This window comes from Leucoraja erinacea, chromosome 14 (genome assembly GCF_028641065.1).
Source record: "Leucoraja erinacea ecotype New England chromosome 14, Leri_hhj_1, whole genome shotgun sequence".
NCBI lineage: Eukaryota > Metazoa > Chordata > Chondrichthyes > Rajiformes > Rajidae > Leucoraja > Leucoraja erinaceus.
This window is the reverse complement of record NC_073390.1, coordinates 37,351,348-37,375,010: the sequence shown is the minus strand read 5'-3', so window position 1 is coordinate 37,375,010 and position 23,663 is coordinate 37,351,348. Positions and strand designations below refer to the sequence as shown.

Sequence of the window (23,663 nt, the reverse complement as noted above, 5' to 3'; positions counted from 1 at the left end):
ATGATTGATACATAATGCTGGAGTAACTCAGCAGAACAGGAGCATCTCTGGATAGAAGGAATGGTATCCAGAGATGCTGCCTGTCCCGCTGAGTTACTCCAGCGTTTTGTGCCTATCTCCGGTGTAAACCAGCATCCGCAGTTCCTTCCGGAATAAATATCATGTATCTGTACACTGTGGATGGCTTGATTGTAATCACGTACTGTCCTACCGCTGACTGGTTAGCACACAACAAAAGCTTTTCACTGTTTCTCAATACACAAGACAATAAACTAAAATCTCACTATTCTTTATGTCCTGCTCCTTGGTGAATATAGATGCAAAGTACTCATTTAGTGTCTCATCTACAGCCTCTGTCTACAAGCATAAATGTTGTCCTTTACTCTTTCGTGGTCCTAGCTTCTCCTTAGTTACCCTTTTGTTTTGACTCTCGATGCATGCCCAGCATAATCGGTAGGGACTATTGACCCTTGTCATGGTGGCCAGAAAGCTATCACCACAACCATGAAGACAGAAGGGACTGTAGATGCTGGAATTTTGTGTGAAAACAAACTGGAATTCCTCCAGCAGTTTGTTTATTTACCGCAACTATTAAACCCAGTCTGCAGAGCAACGTTTTTCGAGAATTGTTGAAACAGCAGAATTAATTTTCCAGCACACAAATGTTGTGTTTTACGAGGATCTTTAATTGCACACACACTGCACACATGTTCCTTGGTTATGTCTCAAGGTCATTAGCCAGAAAGTCCCTGTTGCTCCATAGCCTTTGGTCTATTTTACCTAAATGCTGCTTGAACAGCCGAGTGTCAGATGCACAGTGACTGCTGACGGGAAAATGGGTCCCAAATTCCGCTCATTATGAGACATTGTGTGGAGCTCTGAATGCATGATATCCTTGCACAGAATCTGTTTGGAGCGCAACACTAACATTAATCATTTTGCAATCCCCATTTGATTGCTAACGTGGAAAGCATGCTTATACACCAGCATGGGAGTTGGCTACAAGACCAGGTTTATACGTTTTGTGAACGCATGCTTTGAAGGTAAGTTAAGAGACCCAGTGGCAGTACCCAACCTGCCATAATTGACTCTCCCATTAAAGACGGATCCTTACCAATCCTTACCAATGTGTCAAATATATCCTTGTTCAATGGGAGACCTTTTGCTCAGTGGCAATAGGTAGTGTGGCTGCCTGAATCACATTGACAGTTTTTCATGTTACGACGCCTGATTAACCACTGCAGATTCTCATACCTGACCCAACGTTGAAGTGTTATTTTTATAACACTTTTCGTGACACTGAAGCGTTATGTTGGGTCCAACAATGGGTCTTTATGGACTCCACCCTACCTTGGTCATCTGTTGCCGGCCCTGATTTGTTCTGGCCTTTTCCTACCACCAGTTCCCCTCCCTCTACTTACAGTGTGAAGAAGGGTTCTGATACGATATGCCACCCATCATTTTTCTCTAGAGATACTACCTGACCTGCTGAATTACTACAGCACATTGTGTCTATTGAAATGTTATAGTTCTGGCTTTGGACAGGATGGAAATGTGATGCACACAAAACCACTACTAATAGACTGAATAAGGGAGAATAAGTTTTCTCTAGGGTGTCTAAAATGAGAGGTTAAACTCTCAAATTAACAGGAATAGAGAGTTAGTCAGAGAGTTAGCCTGTAGGCCCAGAGGTCTACGGAGGACAAGTTGCTGAATAATGTGCAAGAGGCATGGGGAGAGAGGAACAATATTGTATGGAGATAATCCTATGGAATGGAGGAAAGTGATTTCAGGATTTCACACAGTTGCTGCCAAGATAAGTAATCATACCTATAGTCCAAATATGTATAAGCAGCCTGCAGTCCCATTGAAATTTTGAGATATTTATAATCTATGACTATTAGTTACTGTTATCTTACTAAATATGCAACGTGATATCCAATTGAAACTGCTCAATAGGGCTAACAATGTTCATTATTGATAACTAAATCTATTATTACACGTGTATCATTTCAAACTGGGCTTTGACAGTGAACTAATTACATTGAAAATTTTAGAGACAATTTAAAAAATAAACCCAGATACTTCTCAGTAGCCTGTAGCACCGACTGGACGTGACTCTAGTCCAGTTCTGCTTTCAGTGTCTAACGCAGCAGTGATAACTAGAAACCAGATAATTGAGAATATTTACACCATATCACTTAAAAATGTTGGTCATAGAGTCATACAGCACGGAAACAGGCCTTTGGTCCAACATGTCCATGCTAACCAAAATGCCCCATCTGAGCTAGTTCCATTTGTTCGTGTTTGTCTCAGATCCCTGTTAACCATTCCTATTCATGCACTTGACCAGGTGTCTTTGAAATGCTGTTATAGTATCTGCCACAACTACCTCCTTTGGCTGCTCGTTCCATATACCCACCACCCTTTCTGTGAAGTATTAGTAGTATTGCTTGGTATGCAAGGAAAATATATGTTTTGATAGTCAAAATATTACAGGTGGTGGAATAAAAACAAATTTGTTCTACAAGTCATGCAGCATCTGTGATGATAAGAACAGTTTTTGGGCTGATGCAGCATTTCAATTATCTTATTAAAGATCATTAACCGAGAATTATAAACTCAATTTCTAACTGTTCACCAGTGCTGAGTGATCTGCTGAATGTGTCAAATATTTTTATTTTATTATAAATCTGAAAGTTTAGCTATAAATTATTCTGCAAAACCAGACGTAAAACTGACATTGTTGTGAATCTTACAAAATAATGTGTTAAAACTTCACATTTTTTATTTGGCTTTCAGTAAACCATTTTCAAACAAGGAAACAAAGAAATTGCTTTTTGAAATTATAACAAAAGAAGTTTTGATAGGGCATATTCCAAAATAAATAATACAAAGCCAAGGTTGCCAAAAGGCGTTGACTAGAAACAAGATTACATTTTTTTTCAGCTATGATCCACCTCTATTTTACTTGTTCATTTGAACATTGATTTTAAAAGGGTGGCATTTTCTTTGTCAATTATGCCAAGCATTTTTTAATTTTAATTATAGGATATAATAACTTTAACACATCAAAATAATTTTTACATATCTTCGATATAGACCTTAGTCATCTCTCTCTTTATTTTCACATGATAAAATGAAAGCAAAATAAATGCAGTGGTTATAAATGCAATGACAGAAGGCTGAAGCAATCAAGTATCATCATAATAGTAGGACTAGCAGCACAGTGGCTGTTATACCTCAGTAGCATTAGCAATATCATTGCAGGCACTTCCATGACATTCAAAGAACCATTCTCTCCACATCATGAGATTCATACTCAATGCCATCTATCACCATGTGCCAGAAGGTTGAGTATGGATCTCATGATGTTTATCTGCAGATTAACATAATGAGATCTATACTCTTGGCCTCCTATGGCAACTCACACTATTTAAAAAACTTTCTAGTCTGCAGCTCCATTTTATCCTCCACCTTATTTAACACTTCAACCAAAAATATTATTTTTATTTTCAAGGGAGAAGGATTGTAAACTTAAATAATATAGATACCAAAGATACATTGCTTTTTCAATATAAATCCAGAATAAATCTATCAAAAGCACATTCCAATAGTATGTGCATGTAAATGTTCAGTGAATCAAAATAGAATGTTATAATTATTAGATATTTTTATCATTGGCTATGAGAATTTATAAACCAAATTTAGAGCACATGAATTGTCCTTAGCATTAATAGATTATGATTTATAGATTCATGGCATGATAGTGTTGATACAAATGTGATGTAAAGATTGGGAATGGAATTACATGCAATGAGATAAACATTTTAATCTCTTGTGGCTCCACGTTCTGGTCATAAGGTCATAAACATAGAAACATAGAAAAATAGGTGCAGGAGTAGGCCAATCGGCCCTTCGAGCCTGCACCGCCATTCAATATGATCATGGCTGATCATCCAACTCAGTATCCTGTACCTGCCTTCTCTCCATACCCTCTGATCCTTTTAGCCACAAGGGACACATCTAACTCCCTCTTAAATATAGCCAATGAACTGGCCTCAACTACCTTTTGTGGCAGAGAATTCCAGAGATTCACCACTCTCTGTGTGAAAAATGTTTTTCTCATCTCAGTCCTAAAAGATTTCCCCCTTATCCTTAAACTGTGACCCCTTGTTCTGGACTTCCCCAACATCGGGAACAATCTTCCTGCAACTAGCCTGTCCAACCCCTTAAGAATTTTGTAAGTTTCTATAGGATCCCCCCTCAATCTTCTAAATTCTAGCGAGTACAAGCTGGTCAAAGGAATAAGAGTAGAATTAGGCCATTCAGCCCATCAAGTCTGCCATTTAATCATGGCTCATTTATCTCTTCCTCCTAACACCATTCTCCTGCCTTCTCCCCATAACCTTGGACACCTGTACTAATCAAGAATCTATCTCTGCCTTAAAAATATGAATTGACTTGGCCTCCACAGACTTCTGTGGCAAAGAATTCCACAGATTCACCACCCTCTGTCTAAATACATTTCTCCTTATCTCCTTCCTAAAAGAACGTCCATTAATTCTGAGGCTATGACATCTAGTCCTAGACTCTCCCACTAATGGAAACATCCTCTCCACATCCACCCTATCCAAGCCTTTCACTATTCGGTATGTTTCAATGAGGTTCCCCCCTCATTCTTCTAAACTGGTAAGGAAAATAAAATAAAAAAATTATATATTCTTTCAATGATAATGCCTAAAGACCAGTGGTTTAGCTACTCTATGTCTGAGAAAATTGGCCAACGATGTACAGAACTTTGAAAGGGCATCAAACAAAATGTTTAACTCCAATGTGCATATCATATGGGCCTAAGATCAGTTTCAGGTGCATTCTGGATCACTGCAAGACAACCTAAACAGTTGTATCTTAGTAAAGATGAAAGTGTCACAAGTGAATTTCTAGGACAAAGCGATACACGAACATTTTTAGTTACCTCCCCTGTCTTTGTCAAACACTGAAGTCCAATGTTGAGGCTTGCATTGAAATGATCCAAAGAATTGTAGCTTGTAACTTATTCCATATTGAGTTGGAGGGTCGAGCTGCTCTGCATGAATCCTTCCATAGTAATAGGGATTGTGCCCCTTCAGCAACCTTTTAGGAAGAAAAATCTCCAGTTAAGTCAAACACAAAAGACAAGTTCATCATAGATATTGACCTCCACACCATTGAATGGATCTACAAGAGTCGCTGCCTCAGAAAAAGCAGCCAACATCATTAGAGACCCACACTACCCTGGCCACACTCTCATTTCACTCTTGTCACTCGGAAGGAGGTATAGGAGTTCAAAAACTGTAATGTCCAGGTTCAGGAGCAGCTTCTTCCCTCCAAGCATCAGGCTATTAAACACTGCAACCACCAAATAAGCTCCAAACTATATAGACTTGGGGGCATTATGTTTGACCTTGCTCAATTATTATTTATTTATTTGTCTGTTTTTTTAAATATATATACACTGAACTATTTTTGTTGTTTATGATAGGTTTACAGAGTACTAGGTTTACATATCTATTATGCTGCTGCATAAGAATTTAATTGTTCTGTTTGACTATAAAACACTCCTGACTCCTGACATTCAAACAATTTCAACAACAGGATCTATGAGTCTTAATCGGAGCTTTTGTATGGAATAATGAAAAGGCTCATAACAAAATTACAGGAAACAAGGGTCATTAAAAAATATATGTATATTAAAGAGGCCAATCTTGGTGTAAAATCTTGCTCTGGCCAGCAACATGGTAATTAACTCCAACAGAATGTATTCAATATCCAATGTGACCTTGTGCTACTGCAGGAAATGCAGTGACCAGTTGTCTAAATACAACAAAACAACACATAATGTGTAGGAAGGAACCGCAAATGCTGGTTTAAACTGAAGATAGACACAAAATGCTGGAGTAACTCAGCGGAAAAGGCAGCATCTCTGGAGAGAAGGAATGGGAGATGTTTCAGAATATGGCCATGTACTGTTACCCAAGGTGTCAGTTTCTTTGCTCATCTAATAGAGCACGGGATCATAGTGGAATACTGTGCCCAGAGGAGCTGGCACATGTCCATTCTTGTGTGCGTCTGGAATACGACTATTGACATGCTTGTGGATATCATTGTAAAGCTGAATACTTTTTGTCTCTCTCTGCATACAGAGAAACTGAGTAGCCAGGTTTAGAAACTGTGAGGAAATTGGACGATGAGGCTTATCACCAATTTCTTACCCCAGCTCAATGCCTGGCTGACTTTCTGCCCTAGTAGTCAATTGTTGCATATCTTACATGCTGCCGCTGGTTAAATTCACTGACTAAACATCTGACTTTCCTGTTATTTGTTGTGCTAACACACCATCAGATATGTATTAGCACAACAAATTGGTAATCTGCCAAAGGCAATGATGGTCCAATTCTATACGGCCATCGTAGAGTCTGTCCTCACCTTCTCCATCATGGCATGGTTTGACTCAGCGACCAAGCACGACATCCGGAGACTGCAGTGAATCGTCCGATCAGCTGAGAAGGTTGTTGGCTGCAACCTTCCCCCCCCATTGACGAACTGTACACTGCAAGGGCCAGGAAGCGAGTGGGTAAGATCAACTCTGACCCCTCTCACCCTGGCCACAAACTCTTTGAATCACTTCCCTAGGAGGCGACTCCGGACTGTCAAAGCCGCCACAGCCAGACATAAAAAACAGCTTTTTCCCCACGAGCAGTAGCTCTGCTCAATAACCAAAAGTCTTTAGCCTCCTTTTGGTCTGGCATTTTATTTCATTCACATGTTTAAACTATAATGTTTTATTATTAATGTTTAACGTTTTATGTGTCATTTTTAATTGTTACTGTATGTCGTGTTGTTACTTGCGAGCGGAGCACCAAGGCAAATTCCTTAGTATGTGTATGTACTTGGCCAATATTCTTATTCATTCATTTATCCATTGTTACAACTTAAAAGTCACTTGTTTAGTTTAGTTTAGTGTCGTTTAGACATACAGCGCGGAAGCAGCCCCTTCGGCCCACCGAGTCTGCGCTGCCCACCAATCCCCGTACACTAACTCTATCCTACACACACAGACACACATAAGCACACGCACAGTAGGGGCCATTTCCAATTTTATCAAGCCAATTAACCTACAAACCTGTATGCCTTTGGATTGTGGGAGGAAACCGGAGCACCCGAAGAAAACCCACGTGGTCATGGGGAGAAAGCACCAACTCCTTACAGACAAGCACCCCTGGTCAGGATCAAACCTGGGTCTCTGGCGCTGTAATGCCCCTGTCCCACTTAGGAAACCTGAACGGAAACCTCTGGAGACTTTGCGCCCCACCCTGTACAGGAAGGGTCCAGACCCGAAAAGTCACCCATCCTTTTCCTCCAGAGATGCTGCCTGACACACTAAGTTTCTCCAGCACTTTTTGTCTAACTTAAGTATAAATCAGTATCTGAAATTCTTTGTTTCTACAAGGTATTATCATTGTATAAGTAGTAGAAATAAACACGCAAATAATGAATCATTTGATAGTATATCCTAATATTAGTAATTAAGTCAGTATCCCTTAAAATAGGTCATGCTGCATTTAATCTGAAGACCCCTAAATATCACTTAGTAAAAGCTGTTCCAATTTTAATATATTTGGAAGCACATATTAAGTTAGAAAAGTACCTCACTGAGATCCATTATAGTTGTTATGGCAATGTTCTAAATTACCGAGGCAAATAGACTTGTGTTTCATTAAGCCATTTAACATTATACTGGATTTTAATCACCAGAGATAGCATGAACTAAAAAGAGGAAGAAGTCAAATTACTTTCCGACAACAATCATGCTCTTAAAATGTAATTGACTTGCTAATAGCATACAATTCATGCCTATCGCTCAGTATTTTAAGGTAGCTGTTTACCCAAGGTTTAAATTGACAGATTTTTACCCAGAAATTGAATCTCCATGTGCCATTTTAGCATGCATTACTTGATTCATTTTCAATGAACGTTAGAATGGGAAGGAAAAGCAAGGATGTCTTCATTGAGACATCTTCTTCACACTGAGTCAGGGGAGAGGGAAACTAGAGGTATGAAAAGGTCCAGAACAAATCAGAGCCAGCACCGATGACCAAGGAAAGGTGGAACGCACAAAGGCTCATTGTTGGCAGTGAAATTGGTGATATGGAGGGACACGAACAGTGAAACTAGCAGAGCGACTAGGGTGGGGGAGGGACGGAGAGAGAGAGAATGCAAGTGTTACATGTGGGGTTTTATAATGCTGTTACAATGTAGAGTAATTAATTAGATTTTAGACTTTAGGGAAACAGCATGGAAACACGCCTTTTAGACCAATTAGTCCACTCTAACCAGCGAGCATGGTCCTACACACTAGGAACAATATACAATTTTTTCCAAAGCCGATTAACCTATCAACCTCTGTGTCTTTGGAGTGTGCGGAGGAAACCGGAGCACCTGGAGAAAACCCACGTGATCACGGGCAAAATCGATAAACTCCGTACGGACACACCCATAGTCAGGATCGAACCATGATCTCTGGTACTGTAAAAGCCAGTAGCTCTACTACTATGCCACTGTGCCACAACTCAATTGGGAGGCATCAAGATTAAACATTATGTTTTGCATTAAATAAATACATAGAACGTTTTCTACATTAATTATACTTCATTAGTGGTTATTTATTATTGTTGGAGCAATCATAATTCAGTTAAGTTTGACATAATGATAGCAATAATCAATGAGGAACTAGAAATATTAGGAATATGTTTTGGTTATGTATGCACAAAACAAATATGCTGTAGATTTATAATAGCAAACGTAAATAGAAAGTAACTACCTATAAATACAGTGACAGGGAAGAGGAACGAATTGAAGAAGACAGCAAGGATTATGATCAAATATGTTTTCGTGAAAAATAAAGAGCGACTCATAAATAACCATCCTGAATGTCGAGGACAGAAATAGGAAACCTAGAACAGATACTAGGAACTCAATTGTATGGAAGGCCGAAATGAATATGGAATGTGTAGAAGTAAGTTAATAAAATAAATTAAAAAGGCAAAAAGGGAGCATTAAAAAATTATTGGGAGGCAAAACTAAGAAAGTCCCTCAGAAGTTGCATGGATATATAAATGAAGGATAAGGAAGAGTAGGACTGGAATTGATCTAGGTGTGCAGGTGGATTGCATGCCTATTATTTTGTCTTGTTGAATCACTCCAAATGAATCATATCCAGAATCAATGGATGAAATTCCCACTTTTCTCCTCCTGACCAATTGACCAAGAGGAGTATATATTCCTGCAGTCTAAATTTCATCTTTCGGGGCTATTTTTAGTATCAGTGAATGACTGGGGTCTGAAGCTCATTATCTCATTATCCAGGAATTAAAATGCTCCTCAAATTTTCTTTGACATTTCTTGATTAGTTCAGGAGTCAGAGGTTATGGGGAGAAGGTTGGACAAATGGGGTTAGGAGGGAGAGATAGATCAGCCATGATTGAATGGCAGAGTTGACGTGATGGGCTGATTGGCCTAATTCTACTCCTATTCCTTATGACCTTATGAAAATGTACCTGGAAGTATAATTGAAGTTCTATAGCATGCAAACCAAGATTACCAAGTGGCATTAGCCCAAATAATATTTTCTCCCAACATAAAAACGATGGGCCAAGTGGGCTCCTTTTGTCATGTAAATTTCAATAAATTTTGATCTTCATGGGATTTAATTACAAATATGATAGACTATATCAACAAATATTGCAAAGCATTTAGTAATTATGTACTTCTTAATCATACATAACCCATTGGGAAAACCAGTGCCAAGATTCTCAAGTGCCAAAGCATAATTCTTTGTTTACAACTGAGGCAAACAAAACCTTACAAATACTTAGATTTTATTGCTGATCCGTGGGGAATCAGTGGCTGTCATCAAAATAATACAAGTTATCACATCTCAGGCCTACTGCAGCGTCAGTCAGTTAAGTCTCTTATTTTGTAGGAGTGGATTCTGTTGGAAGGTGTAGTAACACGTCTGGATGTGTAGGAAGGAACGGCAGATGCTGGTTTAAACTGAAGATAGGCACAAATAGCTGGAGTAACTCAGCGGCTCATGCTGCATCTCTGGGGAAAAGGGATAGGTGACGTTTCGGGTCGAGACCCTTCTTCAGTCTTAAGAAGGGTCTCGAACCAAAACTTGAACTTGGGCAAGAACCAGTGATGTGTGGTGAGGTCAATGGCTGGGGAGGCACTGGCTAGTATCAGTTGCCCGGCCCTCCCTGTATTGATCACCGCGTGTCGCCGGGGAGAGGGGTGGAGCCAAGGCTGTGTGCGTGAAGCACGGCGACTGGAGGGGCGGGAGCGTTGCCCCGGGACCGTGAGGGAATGACCCACCTCCCCCTCTGCCCCTTCTCCATTCCCCCTCACACCCTCCTCCCCGTCTACCCCTTGCTTCCCCCTCCACCCCTCTCTCCCCTCTCTACCAGGGGTAGATCTACCCAAGCCCAGAGTACATTACTCCAGCGCGGGGCCCCCTTAGGCACAAGGCCCAATTGGGAGCTCTCAGCGGCCCAGAGCCTCCGAATTGGCTGCTACAAATCAACGAATCAACATACTAGTCAGTGCTGCCCGCGACTGGAAAGTCAGCACTGCTGACCACTGCTGAAGCTGGCTAACGTGGACGGAGAGCGAGGTAGCGTCAATTACGTGTGCTGAACCTACGTAATTCACACTCGCTCTCCCTCCACTGGGCACAAGACACGCCCCCTCCGTGAGGCAGATGTGATTGCTGCCTCCCCTGGTGCTTTTTCATTGCAGTTTTATTACGAGGCCAGCGAGCCTAAATGTAATATATTTATACGTGAAATAAGCTACCTGGACTACGGAAGGTGAGGACATGTAATGAAGGGGTTTACAAACATTACATTGGTGACATGCAGAGAGATAGTAACAGGCACACGCTTATAGCCCGCGCTCCATGCAGTTTCTGAGGGGTTGCGCAATCAGAGGGGAGGCTCAGCTCGTCGCTGCCTCACCTCTCATCCCTCCCTGTATTTGCAGCGGAGTTGTGCAAATTTGGCGATTTTGACTATAAAAAATGATTAATATAGAAATGACATTTATAACAGACCAGTGGAAAAATCTTTATATTTATTTTATTTTATTATTATTTTTCTTTACTTTTCTTAACATCTATTTTCATTGGGAGTATGACAGGTGAGGCTCTGCCTCCCCTGCCTCCCCTGACCGCACGTCCCTGGCAAGAACTGGATACAACTGGTACACTCTAGATATTCACAGTTCATTGGAACTGCAACTAATGGATATAACTGGAGGGGAAAGCTATGGCTTTAAATTTAGAAAATAATGGGAAATAAATTGCAGCCCAGTTAATTCATTTTCATGTAAGAGATTTTTAATTAAGATTGCATATAAAATATACCACAGATGCAAATAATGATCAATGAAGTTAGTGAAGTTAGTTCACTTCACCATTCATGGATTTCATTCTGTTTTAATTCTTGGCCACTGCCAGAAATGGATGTTGACAGCTAAATTAGAATGCTATTTTTAATGAAAAATGAGATTCAAAGTACCTGTGGTAATAATGTTTTTTTTACATCAATATGTACCATTTTCATAGCTTCCTTTAAAATCAAAACTATTTATTTATGCCAATTTTGATGTGTATTTTGACAGTGCTCAACAGATAGTTCATTGTCTCAGATTATAGTAAGATTGTACAAAGTTGAAAGGTTCTGTTGTTCGGATGGGTGATGCTACTGAAGCATGGAAATGAACACAACTCAGAAATAAGTATCAACACTCTTCTTCATTCTTCATTGGATGACGATGCAATTAAGGACAGGAAGTTCCTGCAGCAGGTAAATCTTCAAATGTGGAGGAAGGTCTGTTTCCACAAGTTTAAGAATAGGTTGCGTTGTTATGTTTGAATATTTATTCAAAGGCCGAACTTAACTGACAAAGACCTACTTAACAGCGTATTTCCTTTCCTAATTTACATAATTATTTCTCAGCAAATGCTCAAACTAGTTATAGTACATTTTCCATTAATCAAGTGAGTTTCATGCGATTCTTTTCCCCATAGGCCACAGTACATAACTACATTGTAATAGTTCAAGAACACTTATTTGCAGTTAAATACTTCGTTTCAAGCTGTGGCCATGACTCAAATGGAAGCATTTAGTTTGTTGTTAGGCATTACTGTTTGGCAGCACTCCTTCCACATCCAGTGGTCAGTTTAAGATCAATTACTTATTATTCCTTGGAAAGTTTAAAATAGAATATTTGAGGCCAGCTCTTGCTGTAGTGCTTCATTGCACAAGTCATCTACTGTCCATCTATTGATACAGAAAATTACCAGAATCATAGATCTGTACAGCATGGAAACAGACCTTTCTGCCCACCTTGTCCGTGCCGACCAAGTTAACATCTGAAGCTAGTCCCATTTGTCTGCATTTGACCCGTATCCCTCTAAATACCTTCTATCCATTTATCTTTCCAGATTTCTTATAAAAGTCATCATTGCATCCACGTTTAGTTTAGAGATACTGCGCGGAAACAGGCCCTTCAGCCCACCAAGCCCGCACCAACCACCAATCCCTGCGCACCAACCACCAATCCCTGCGCACTAACACTATCCTACACACACTCGGGACAATTTATACTTATACATACTCAATTAACTTGCAAACTTGTACGTCTTTGGAGTGTGGCTTCTGCATGAAATGGACTATCCTCTGTGTTTTGAGGTCACTCTCAGTACTCTTCTTTCCCCCAATTTTTGAATCCTCTAGGGATAAAACTGTGAGCGTACCATTCATATCCTTCTCCACCCTCACACCTGATCTCCAATGGTCGCCACTTATATGGAACCATGCACATTTACTCCCAAATATTGCTGTTCTCCAGGGCTTTGCCATTTACTGTGCCCTGCCCAAGTTTTACATATCAAAATACAAATTTACCAACATTGTTCACTACAATGTCATCCAGATGGTTAATGTATATAACAAAATGCAACCCTTCCAACATCTATCCCTGCAGCAGTCCATTGGTCACCAGCCTCCAATCAGAAAAGAACCCTCCACAACTACCTTTTGAATCCTTCCTTTGAGTCAATTTTGAATCCAATTGACTTAACTCGCCATCGATCCCATTTGATCTAACCTTCCAGACCAACCTATTTGTGGGATCTTGTCAGAGGCCTTACTATAGTCCATATAGATCATTTCCACCACCATCAAGCGTCTTGGTGACCTCTTCAAAAAGCTCGATCAGATTTGAGAGACACGATTTCCCATGCACAAAACCATCCCGACTATTCCTAATCAGTCAGTGCCTATCCAAAAGTTGGTAGATCTTGTCCCCAAGAATCCCCTCCAATAACTGTCCCACCGCTAACGTCCGCCTCACTAGTCTGTAGTTCCCTGGTAAATAATGGTACAACATTGGCCATCCTCCAGTCTTCCAGAACTTCACCTGCGGATTATACATTCAATAAACCGATTTTACTGAGGTATCTTAAAAGCCGATTCAATCAGTTCTATCCATGGGGTCACATACCACGATGCTTGGAAATTTAAGACTTTGACTTAGCAAAGCGGTAATCTTCAACGCTGACTCCAACTAGTTAAGAAGATACGATGCTGCAATGAATATCATCAGAAATGTTGAATTTTTATAAGCAATTTATTTGAAATATCTATGTCATCATGCTCTCATAAAAATTAATAACAAGTTTTAATAATATCTTAGTTTACAGTCTTCCATCACTTAACACATCCACCCTCCTTGTAAACTGTTCTGGTAAAGTCCATACAATGATTAAAGGCAGTAAAATTGAGCATCCTTGGCCTGTGTCCGTTAACAAATTATGACTCATGACAGCTGATATTTTATTTCATTTTTGGTCTTTGATGCGGAATAATCAAATCCCCCATTTTAAGCCCACTGATATTGATTAATTGGAAGACATAACCGGGAAACAGGCCCTTTAGCTCAACAAGCCCACGCCGACCATCGATCTATCTGACCACACATTCATACTGGTTCTAAGTTATTCCACTTTTGCATCAATTTCCAACACAAAATTTACAGAGGCCAATTAACCTACAAGCCCGCAAGTCCTGGGGATGTGGCAAGTAGCTGGCACACCTGGAGGAAAGCAATGGGGTCCCAGGGACAATGTGCAATCTCCACACATCTTTAAAATAAGAAAAGTTATTCCAAATGTTTTAATTGTTCTGAGATTTCTACAGCTGCAAATCATATCCTTTATCTTCCTTTTCCCACCAACATACATTCCTCAAAGTCACTCTTGTGATTCGTGGATACACTAAAAATCAACACCTTTGCCTCCACTGTTCCATCAGTGGAACATTTGCACCGCTGCTATATGACCAGACTGATTTCCAGAGAAATGGGCTAACAATGCTGAAAGATAGACACACACAAAGCTGGAGTAACTCAGCGCGACAGGCAGCATCTCTGGAGAGAGGGAATGGGTGACGTTTCGGATCGAGTCCTTTCTTCTGGTTAGGGATAAGGGAAATGAGAGATATAGATGGTGATGTGGAGAGATAAAGTACAATGAATGAAAGATATGCAAAAAAATAATGATGATAAAGGAAACAGGCCATTGCAAACTGTTTGTAGGGTGAAAATAAGAAGCTAGTGCGACTTAGGTGGGGAAGGGATAGAGAGAGAGGGAATGCCGGGGCTACCTGAAGTGAGAGAAATCAATATTCATACCACTGGGCTGTAAGCTGCCCAAGCAATATATGAGATGCTGTTCCTCCAATTTGCATTCAGCCTCACTCTGACAATGGAGGAGACCGAGGACAGAAAGGTCTGTGTAGGAATGGGAAGGAGAATTAAAGTGTCCAGCAACCGGGATATCAGGTTGGTTCACGTGGGCTGAGCGAAGGTGTTCCGCGAAACAATTCGCCCAGTCTGCGTTTGGTCTCGCCGATGTACAACAGTCCACATCTTGAACAACGGATACAGTAGATGAGGTTGAAGGAGCTGTAAGTGAACCTCTGCCTAACCTGAAAGGACTGTTGAGGTCCCTGGACAGAGTCGAGGGAGGAGGTATAGCGACAGGTGTTGCATCTTCTGTGGTTGCAGGGGAAGGTACCTGGGGAGGGGATGGTTTGGGTGGGAAGGGATGAGGTAACCAGGGAGTTGCGGAGGGAATGGTCAGAAACCGAGGTTCAACTCCCACCATGGAAATTGTGGAATTTACATTTATTCAAAAATCTGGAATTAAATTAAAAAATGTAATGTGGTCCACAAATTCATCAGACGGTCATAAAAACTCATCTGGGTCGCTAATACTTTTCAGAAATCTGCTAACATTACGTACTCTGGTCGATATGGTGTGCTCTTAAATGCTCTCTGAAATGAGCTATCAACCTACACAGATGCATTAAAACTGTTATGTCAAAGCAGAGGAAGAATAAAGCTGGACGACTATTGAATATCAATCAAGCTTTGCATTTGCTCCCAGCCTAGTTGTCCTTGCAATGCCCTGCTTCTAAACATCTGGTGACTGCTGACTAAATAGGTAGTGCTGACCCACAGGCTATTCAGCAGTAGTCTAATATAGCTGTACTCATCGCATAATGCCTTATAGATAAAGTGTCATAATGCGTTATAGATAAGGTGTCATAATACCTTATAGATAATTAGGATTCTACGGTATATCTAGTTTCCACCAGCTGATCAAACCCACCAATGGTTTCTGGGGAGAAGTCAGTAATTCTGGGAATCCTCAACATTGACTCGGCTCCTCATGATGTTTCCTGGTATCAGGAGAAGAGAAACCCCTCCCTCAGCAGATGAATTGGTGTTCCTCCGTGTTCAAGAACACTTTGGACGAAACCCTGAAAATAACAAGTGTTCTTTCAATGTTTTCTAGATGGAATCTTCAATCTTCATCACCAAGATTACCTGGGCTGGCAGAATCCTGATGGGCAAAACTGCCAGAGTGTGTTTGCACAGGTCGCGAGGGTACAAATCTACCTGGGGTGGTTGCATCGGTCTATGACAACGTTGGTAGAAGTGATCACAACACCGACTTTGTGGGGAAAAATACTCATTTTCACACAAAGATCAACATCCATTGGTTGAGTGGCACTTGAATTGTACGAAATGGGATAGAATCTGAAAAGATCCTGCAGGTCAGAACTGGACTTTCATGAGGTGCTACGAATCTTCATCAGTAGCAGAAATGCACATCTCTCTCACTCTAGCATTCTATCAAGCCATGGATTTAACCATGGTTCAATGGGCAGGATGTAATGGCATACAGGAGTGCACCAGCCACATCTAACAGAGAACTGCTAACCTGGTGAGTCTGCAATACAGGACTAAATGCATAGTAAGCAGCAAAAAAAACATGCAATGGACAGAGCTAATGATTTTAGAACCAATAGATTGGATCATGGCTCAGAAGTCTGACAATACCCAGTTCAGGATGGTCATGAACAATTACATGGTGAATGGGACGAGAAGGTTCTAAACTCATCCCAATCCTCAATAAAATTGGGTGCCCCAGATGAATCTGGTGTGTGAGTGCTAAGGCAAGACTGAAATATTTAGAACTGTGTTCAGTCAGATGTGTTGAGCAGATGATCCATCATAGCTTCCGCCAGAGATTCCCACCATTTCATACGGCAGATAGACACAAAAAGCTAGAGTAAATCAGCGGGACACACGGCATCTCTGGAGAGAAGGAATGGGTGACGTTTTGGGTCAAGTCCCTTCTTCAGACTGGTTAGGGATAAGGGAAACGAGAGATATAGATGGTGATGTGGAGAGATAAAGAACAATGAATGAAAGAAATGCAATAAAGGAACGATGATACAGGAAACAGGCCATTGTAAGCTGTTTGTAGGGTGAAAATTAGAAGCTAATGCGACTTGGATGGTGGAGGGATTCAGAGAGAGGGAATACCGGGGCTACATGAAGTGAGATAAATCAACATTCATACCACTGGGCTGTAAGTTGCCCAAGCGAAATATGAGATGCTTTTCCTCCAATTTGCGTTTAGCCTCACTCTGACAATGTAGGAGAGCGAGGACATAAAGGTCTGTGGAGGAATGGGAAGGAGAATTAAAGTGTCCAGCAACCAGGAGATCAGGTTGGTTCCGCCAAACGATCGCCCAGTCGGCATTTGGTTTCGCCGATTATATGAGTCCACATCTTGAACAACAGATACAGTAGATGAGATTGGAGGAGGCTAGTGATGGGATTCCATTGGAAGTGGCGTAAATTTTGGAGGATTATGTGTTGTATACACATTTCATACGGCAGTCCTCGGTCAATCTAATTCATTCCATCTGGTTGAAACAATGGCTGAGAGCCTTCAGTGCAGTAAATAGTGTGGAGCATTACAACACTGGCTGTAATACTGTCATCCTGCTTAGTCCTGCTCTCCAAAACTAGCCATGCAGGAATTACAACACTGTCATCGGTTTGACAACATGTTACATGTCTCAAGTATGTCCTGTACCCAAAAAGGAAAAAAAAAAATCCAAGCTAGGAATTACCTCACTCGATCGGACAACTCTCAATCATTAGCAAAGTGATGGAAATTATCATCAATAATTCTCACACGCGGGAGTTGATCATCAATAACCTGTTCATTGGTGACCAGATTAGGTTTCGATTTCATCAGGGCTTGGTGAACTTGCAAACATGGACCAAAATCCTGAAAGTCATGGTAGGTATGTTACAAAACCTACCTGAATCGTCGATGAGAATCTGCCCCCAGGCCGTGTGTATGATTTTGGCGCTGTTTAGAGGGGGCGGGTTTAAAACGCGATTTTTACTAGGTTGTTGCAATCGAAAGTGTTCAGCCTAGTAAATCATTAACGGAAAATCGCTGAAAGACCCCGTCGCAAAAGGTATTATTAGTTTTTATGGCCTTGTATAATAGTTATAGTAGTTTAAAAACCACTCTCTAAACCCGCGACCTCTCGCAGCCCCAGGGTTTTATAAAGCAAACAATTAAAGGTATGTACCTTATTTTTACATTAAAAGGGGCTTCTTAAGAACCCTGTATATAAAGTTTTCTATAGCGAATAGTTCATTTTGGGCTCTTTATATCCTGCAGTATTTTTCTGGGCATTTGGGGGCACAAATCTAGCGCAATGTGAACGTTCTAAACCAGCGCGTTCACAGGAACCCACTAGAAAGCCGATTTAAATTGACTTTAATTTACAGCAATTGAACACTAAATTCCTTCCATTTGGCCTATAAATTGATGTAAATGAGATTTAAAAATCATGTTTTATTGTGAATTATTTGTGAATATTATTTGGACACTTAGGCTATTTAAAAATGTTAATCATTTATTAAGAAATGGATAGATGTTTAGATCTAGTAATTGAAGTTTGAAATTAGGCTACAATTGGGTAACTAACTAATTATATGCTTTAATTTCAGGTCCTCCAAGTAAGATTATTTTATATTTGTTTCAGAATGGTTCAATCTATGATAACTGAAAATTTCATTCAGTTCTCTTAATTTTTAAGAAGGTTATGGGCTTTTGACTGTCCTCGATCACAGCTTTTTTGTTATGTCCATAGAAAATCAATAGGGAACAAGATGCTAATTTCCGAGTATGAAAATGGCCATAACTTTTTTTATTACTTGAGATATGAAAGTGAATTAGGTGTCAAATTAAACTTATTGTTATGCTTTATCTGATGGGATAAATTGCAGACTTGATTTTTTAAATCTCAAAATGTTGTAACATTGCTAGTCATGGGCTTTGGAACGCAGGCTGCTTTTGGAGATCTATCATCTCAGCCTCACGATAGCAGAGGTGCTCAAAGCAAGCCCGACCATCTTCATTTGTGTCATCAAGGACCTTCCTTCCAACATAATTTGAGAAATGGGCAGAAGTACCTGAACGACTGGCCAAATCAGTAAACATTGATTCTACCAGAATTTCTGGCACTTCCGGCCAAATCAATGTTCACTGATGATAAGATAATGTTCAATTCCATTTTCAATTCCTCAGCAAATGACACAGTCCATGCTTGCTTGCAGCAACCGAGACTCTCTGGTATGGGCTGATTACTGACATATAATACTTGTGTTGCAAGTGGGCCAGGCAATGACTATCTCCAAACATCTAATCACCCGTTCTTGGGGCTCAATGGCTTTACCATTGTTAAGCCCTCTTTAAATTAAATTATTCTGGAATAAAAATTTGGAATCTGTATTGACTGCCCCACAAAACAACTGGAGTTTTCTAAAATGTCATGTGGTTCTTTAGCATTTGTTGGGAAGGAAATCTGCTCTCCCATCACAGCTCATCACCATGGCTCACCCGAAGCTACCTGAGTAATTTATGGTGATTCATAGATGGACAGCAAATGTCTCCACCTTGTCAGTAGCATCCAATCCATTCTAATCATGAATGAATAACACTATCTTGTTTAACTGTGCAGCCTAACAATTTCCCTCTAAATGGAACTTCTGGAGATTGTGCAACTATTGGGCTGGAGCTATTTTATTTTCCAATCATTCACAAAACAAAAGAGAGGGAGCTCCCACCATGATTGTGAAATGACGATAGCCCACTGTTATGAAGGTGCTGGATCCATACACATAGGCTCTGTAGGTTAGAGGAGAATGTAATCTCATCACCGGCTCCATGTGTGCATAGGATTCAGAGGAGGCCCAGAACAGAACCAAACTGAACTCGTGCCTTATGCTGCAAAGTCACTCCTTTGACATTGGGCCTATTATCCTTCCCAGCTATGACGAAATGTGGTAATCTTCAGGTAATGTAATATCATCACGCGCTCGGAGTCGTCCAACACAGTGCCAAATGACATTTCCTGACTTTTGGACATTCTTATCCAGAAATGTCTATTGTCTTGTAAATGCAGCTTCACCTGCCTTGTAAGGAAGTATTCGCTCATAAAGAATGGTGAACTTCAGTAAGAGTGGAGCATGAGCACCAGAATAAACCTGTTGGGCAGAATGGCCAGTTTCCGCTCTCTAAGCTCTTGGTAATTCTCTTTCTTGCATAATGTCTTTTGAACTTCTTTCCTCAATGTCCTTGTACAAATCATTGTTTACATTCTTGTGCTAACCCTTTGTGCAACCCTAATCAGTTATCCTGAGGGAAAAGCTATCTTGTACATAAGGTTTCATTTAAAACTGATTGTTTGACAGTGTCCGATTACAAGACGTCACCTAGTATTTTTGTAACATACATTATAACACAGCACAAAAGTTAGAACTTCCCAGGTGCAAGTATGGTCCTGTTAAGTCTTGATTAACTTGCCTAAAAGGTATTCAGTTTTATGATGTCTTTAAGTCCTTTTCACGCAAATTATTCTTACCAAGTATTTGAATTAAACAAGAGTAGGCAGGCATTAGTCACAGGTACGCACAAAATGTGAAAAAGACGCTCTGCACTTTGTACCAACTCTGCAGCAAGCCAGCGGGAATAACGTGAGCAGAATCACCCTGGAGTTATTAATCATAAGAGGCTCAAAACTATAATATGTAATTAATTCCTCTCAGACATTTCCTCCGAGATATTCAACAGAATCTAATTACCACGACCTTTGGAGCTCAGCTAGCAGTTCCTCCCAAATGCTGTGTCTAACTCCCTCCTCTCCTGTCCTTCACACACCATTACACCCATCAGCATCTCCACACATTCTCAAGGATGTGCCGCCAACAGCTACAACACATATGGCAAAACAGATTGCAACCCAAGTCCAAGACAAACGGAAGACAACTGAAGCATCCTGATCAGGTTTGGATTGTGGAATTAACAGTTCAGGTCTTGGCACACATGCAATGCCGCAGCATGGAACATGACACAGATAAGGAACAGACACTGAGGTGGTTGTAACCTGCAGATGATGCCTCATAGTAGCATATTTAAGCAGCAATTCATCCCACATTGTTTTGAAAAAAACACCTTCTCAATAAGCCTTAATAAGAAATGGTGAAGAAAATGGACATGTGATCAAGGATTGAAAGCTGCATAATTGTTAAATGAAAACTGCCATAATAAAATATTAAAAAATGAAATGCAGATACTGGTTTGTACTAAAGATAGACACAAAGTGCCTGGAGATCCATCATTTTTCTCCAGTTGCTGCCTGGCCCGCAGAGTTACTCCAGCACTTTGTGTCTATAAAAAAAGTGTTTGTTTTACTTAGGTGAGGAAAGAACCAAAGATATATGTGTGTTTTTAACATACAATTAATTAGTCTTACTCACGATTGTCAATAGACAATAGACTATAGGTGCTGGAGTAGGCCATTCGGCCCTTCGAGCCAACTCTGCCATTCACTGTGATCATGGCTGATCATTGATGTGCAAAGTTTTATTACCAAATAGGAAAATGTCTGCCATATACTTTCAAATGAAGTTAGTACCCCTTTAAGTATCAAATTCCAGGGAGTTAGGTAAATGCAATACTTCTCCTTAAGTGAGGGTTTCAGATAACCTTCATAAACTGCTTGTGTCACACTGTTGCTTTTTACGATGTTAGCTGAACCTCCTCGATTAAGTTACAGTCTTGAAACTAGATGTTCAATTATTCTAAAAATATATTTATAAATATGTGAACTGAAAGGTGCACATTACTGTGTGGATACACAATGCTGTGGAGTTTGGAGGAGCAGGAACTTGGGTCACGTGGGCTCCCCTCACTTCACAACGCTGTTACATGCAACTGAACCCAAGGTGATCAACTCGCCACTGAATCGCTGGAACTATGTAGTGTAAATGGAGATAACTCTCAAAGTGACACAACAAAATCAGACGCAACAGTGCTGCGCGCATTGGCGAACTGATCTGTGCATTTGGTGATAGCAATGCGAAATCCCCGGAATCAACCAATAACTCGTATATTTACCTATGCTTTCGTGGAGACCTGCCTTCAAATTCAGAGCTAAACCATTCACACAACCCAGCATGAAACGTTTCTACATCACTGTGATAATAACACCTCGATGCAAAATAAAAAAAAGATTCAACATAATACAATTACTGGCACAAGTATGCGCAGAAAGTATAATTAAGTTTCTTCAATTATATCTTTGGAGATCAGAAAGCAAGTTACCTCTCCCCTTTAACTCTGCATTTGGAATGGTACATTTTCCAATTTCATTTTCACCTTTAACTTAAACTAAACAAGCCTAGAGCGATATAAGTATAATATCATGCCAGTCTGAAACCTCTTTTGATTTTCACAAAGGGTTTCTTCAGGGCACAAAAAACACAGGCAAAGCGACAAGGCTACTCTCGTTCATTTTAATAAAGCAGTGACCAGCGTTCGTCTGAAGTAAATATAAAAAGAGAAAACTCACAGATCATAAATAAGCACAGTGCACGTACCCTTTAAATTTCAGTGATATCCTTCCTTCCTTCTCAGTTGATGAAAGGGCTATAGTTTTAAAACAGAGAAAGGACTTCAGATTGTCCCCGCTGTTGCCTCGGGACTTTCTTTTCTGGTGGAGGTGTCTGTATAAAAGGGAGGAGCAGCTTTCCACTAACAACCTCTGTGGGCTGACACATAACACTGCTGAAACTCTTAAGTCATTCCATTCTAACAGTGAGAGTCATAGACAGGCAGGCAGATGCCGTAGAGTGGAGCTCTCCAGAGGAACTCTGGATTGTGGTCGTGGTGGAGTTAGGGGGAGCACTGGGGGAGTTAATGACAGCCAACCAGAGTAGGGAAACTTTGGAGCGACGCTGAGAGCAGACCAGCATTTGGCTGGATACAGACCTGTATGCATCGGATTAAAAAAAAACAGTTAATGCTATTCTAAAAATGGCTTTCAACAGATCGAACCAAAGCTGTAAATATGGGGAAACATATTTAATTTAACTCTTTGAGGCAAAATGGCCAGCTATAAATGTAGTACCATAACATTTTTGTTTGAGTAAAAATAATTTGCATTATTGTTACTTTATCTTCCAGCCTTCTTCCCTCTACTGACTTTGCAGAGTTATTCAGCCATTAATAACCAGTAACGTACCTATTCTTCAGGTATGCATGCTGACAGATTACTCAACTACAGGAGGTATCTCATTAGAACTGTTTGTCATCACACATAGACTTTCTTGCTAATGAAAGTATGTATAGAAGAGGTCAATGAAAAGGTAGGTATTTTGTGGGGAGGTCAGTTGTTGGTAATGTTGTAGAAACATTTTAGGTGATTTTTATTTTACTCATCCATATATAAAGATATAGACACAAGAAACTGGGAATGTTGGAATCTTGCATAGAGCGCAGTGCTGGAGTAACTCAGTGAGCCTGGCAGCATATCTGGAGGACATGGCTAGACCAGGACCATTTCAGGTCAGGACCCTTTGAAACATCTACTGTCGTATCCCAAGCAAAATGATAAAGTAGCAAAGAACAGGGATAGAATCTTGGAACCTTGTATTCCCTTTCAAAGTCATATGCTTTTCCACTGAATTATTAAAAAAACCCCATCCTTAGTTGCTTCTATGTGGGGAGTTTTTACACCACTGAGATGACACCATGGTGTATCAGTGGTGCTGTTGCCTCACAGCTCCGGTGATTCAAGTTTAATCCTGATCTCTGGTGCTGTCTTTCGAGGAGT

General features: G+C 40.4%; 1 protein-coding gene across 3 annotated transcripts in view; it reads right to left on the bottom strand.

Moving 5' to 3' along the window:
* The window catches only part of ppp2r3a (protein phosphatase 2, regulatory subunit B'', alpha), a 261,434-nt gene extending 238,739 nt beyond the window's left edge, over positions 1-22,695 (bottom strand). For all 3 annotated transcript variants that reach the window (XM_055646173.1, XM_055646175.1, XM_055646174.1), the window contains exons 1-2: positions 22,429-22,695; positions 4,979-5,136 (exon numbers count right to left, since the gene is read on the bottom strand). The gene's annotated coding sequence lies outside the window, so the exon portion shown is untranslated. The remainder of the gene's footprint in view (positions 1-4,978; positions 5,137-22,428) is intronic.
* Positions 22,696-23,663: the final 968 nt, after the last annotated feature.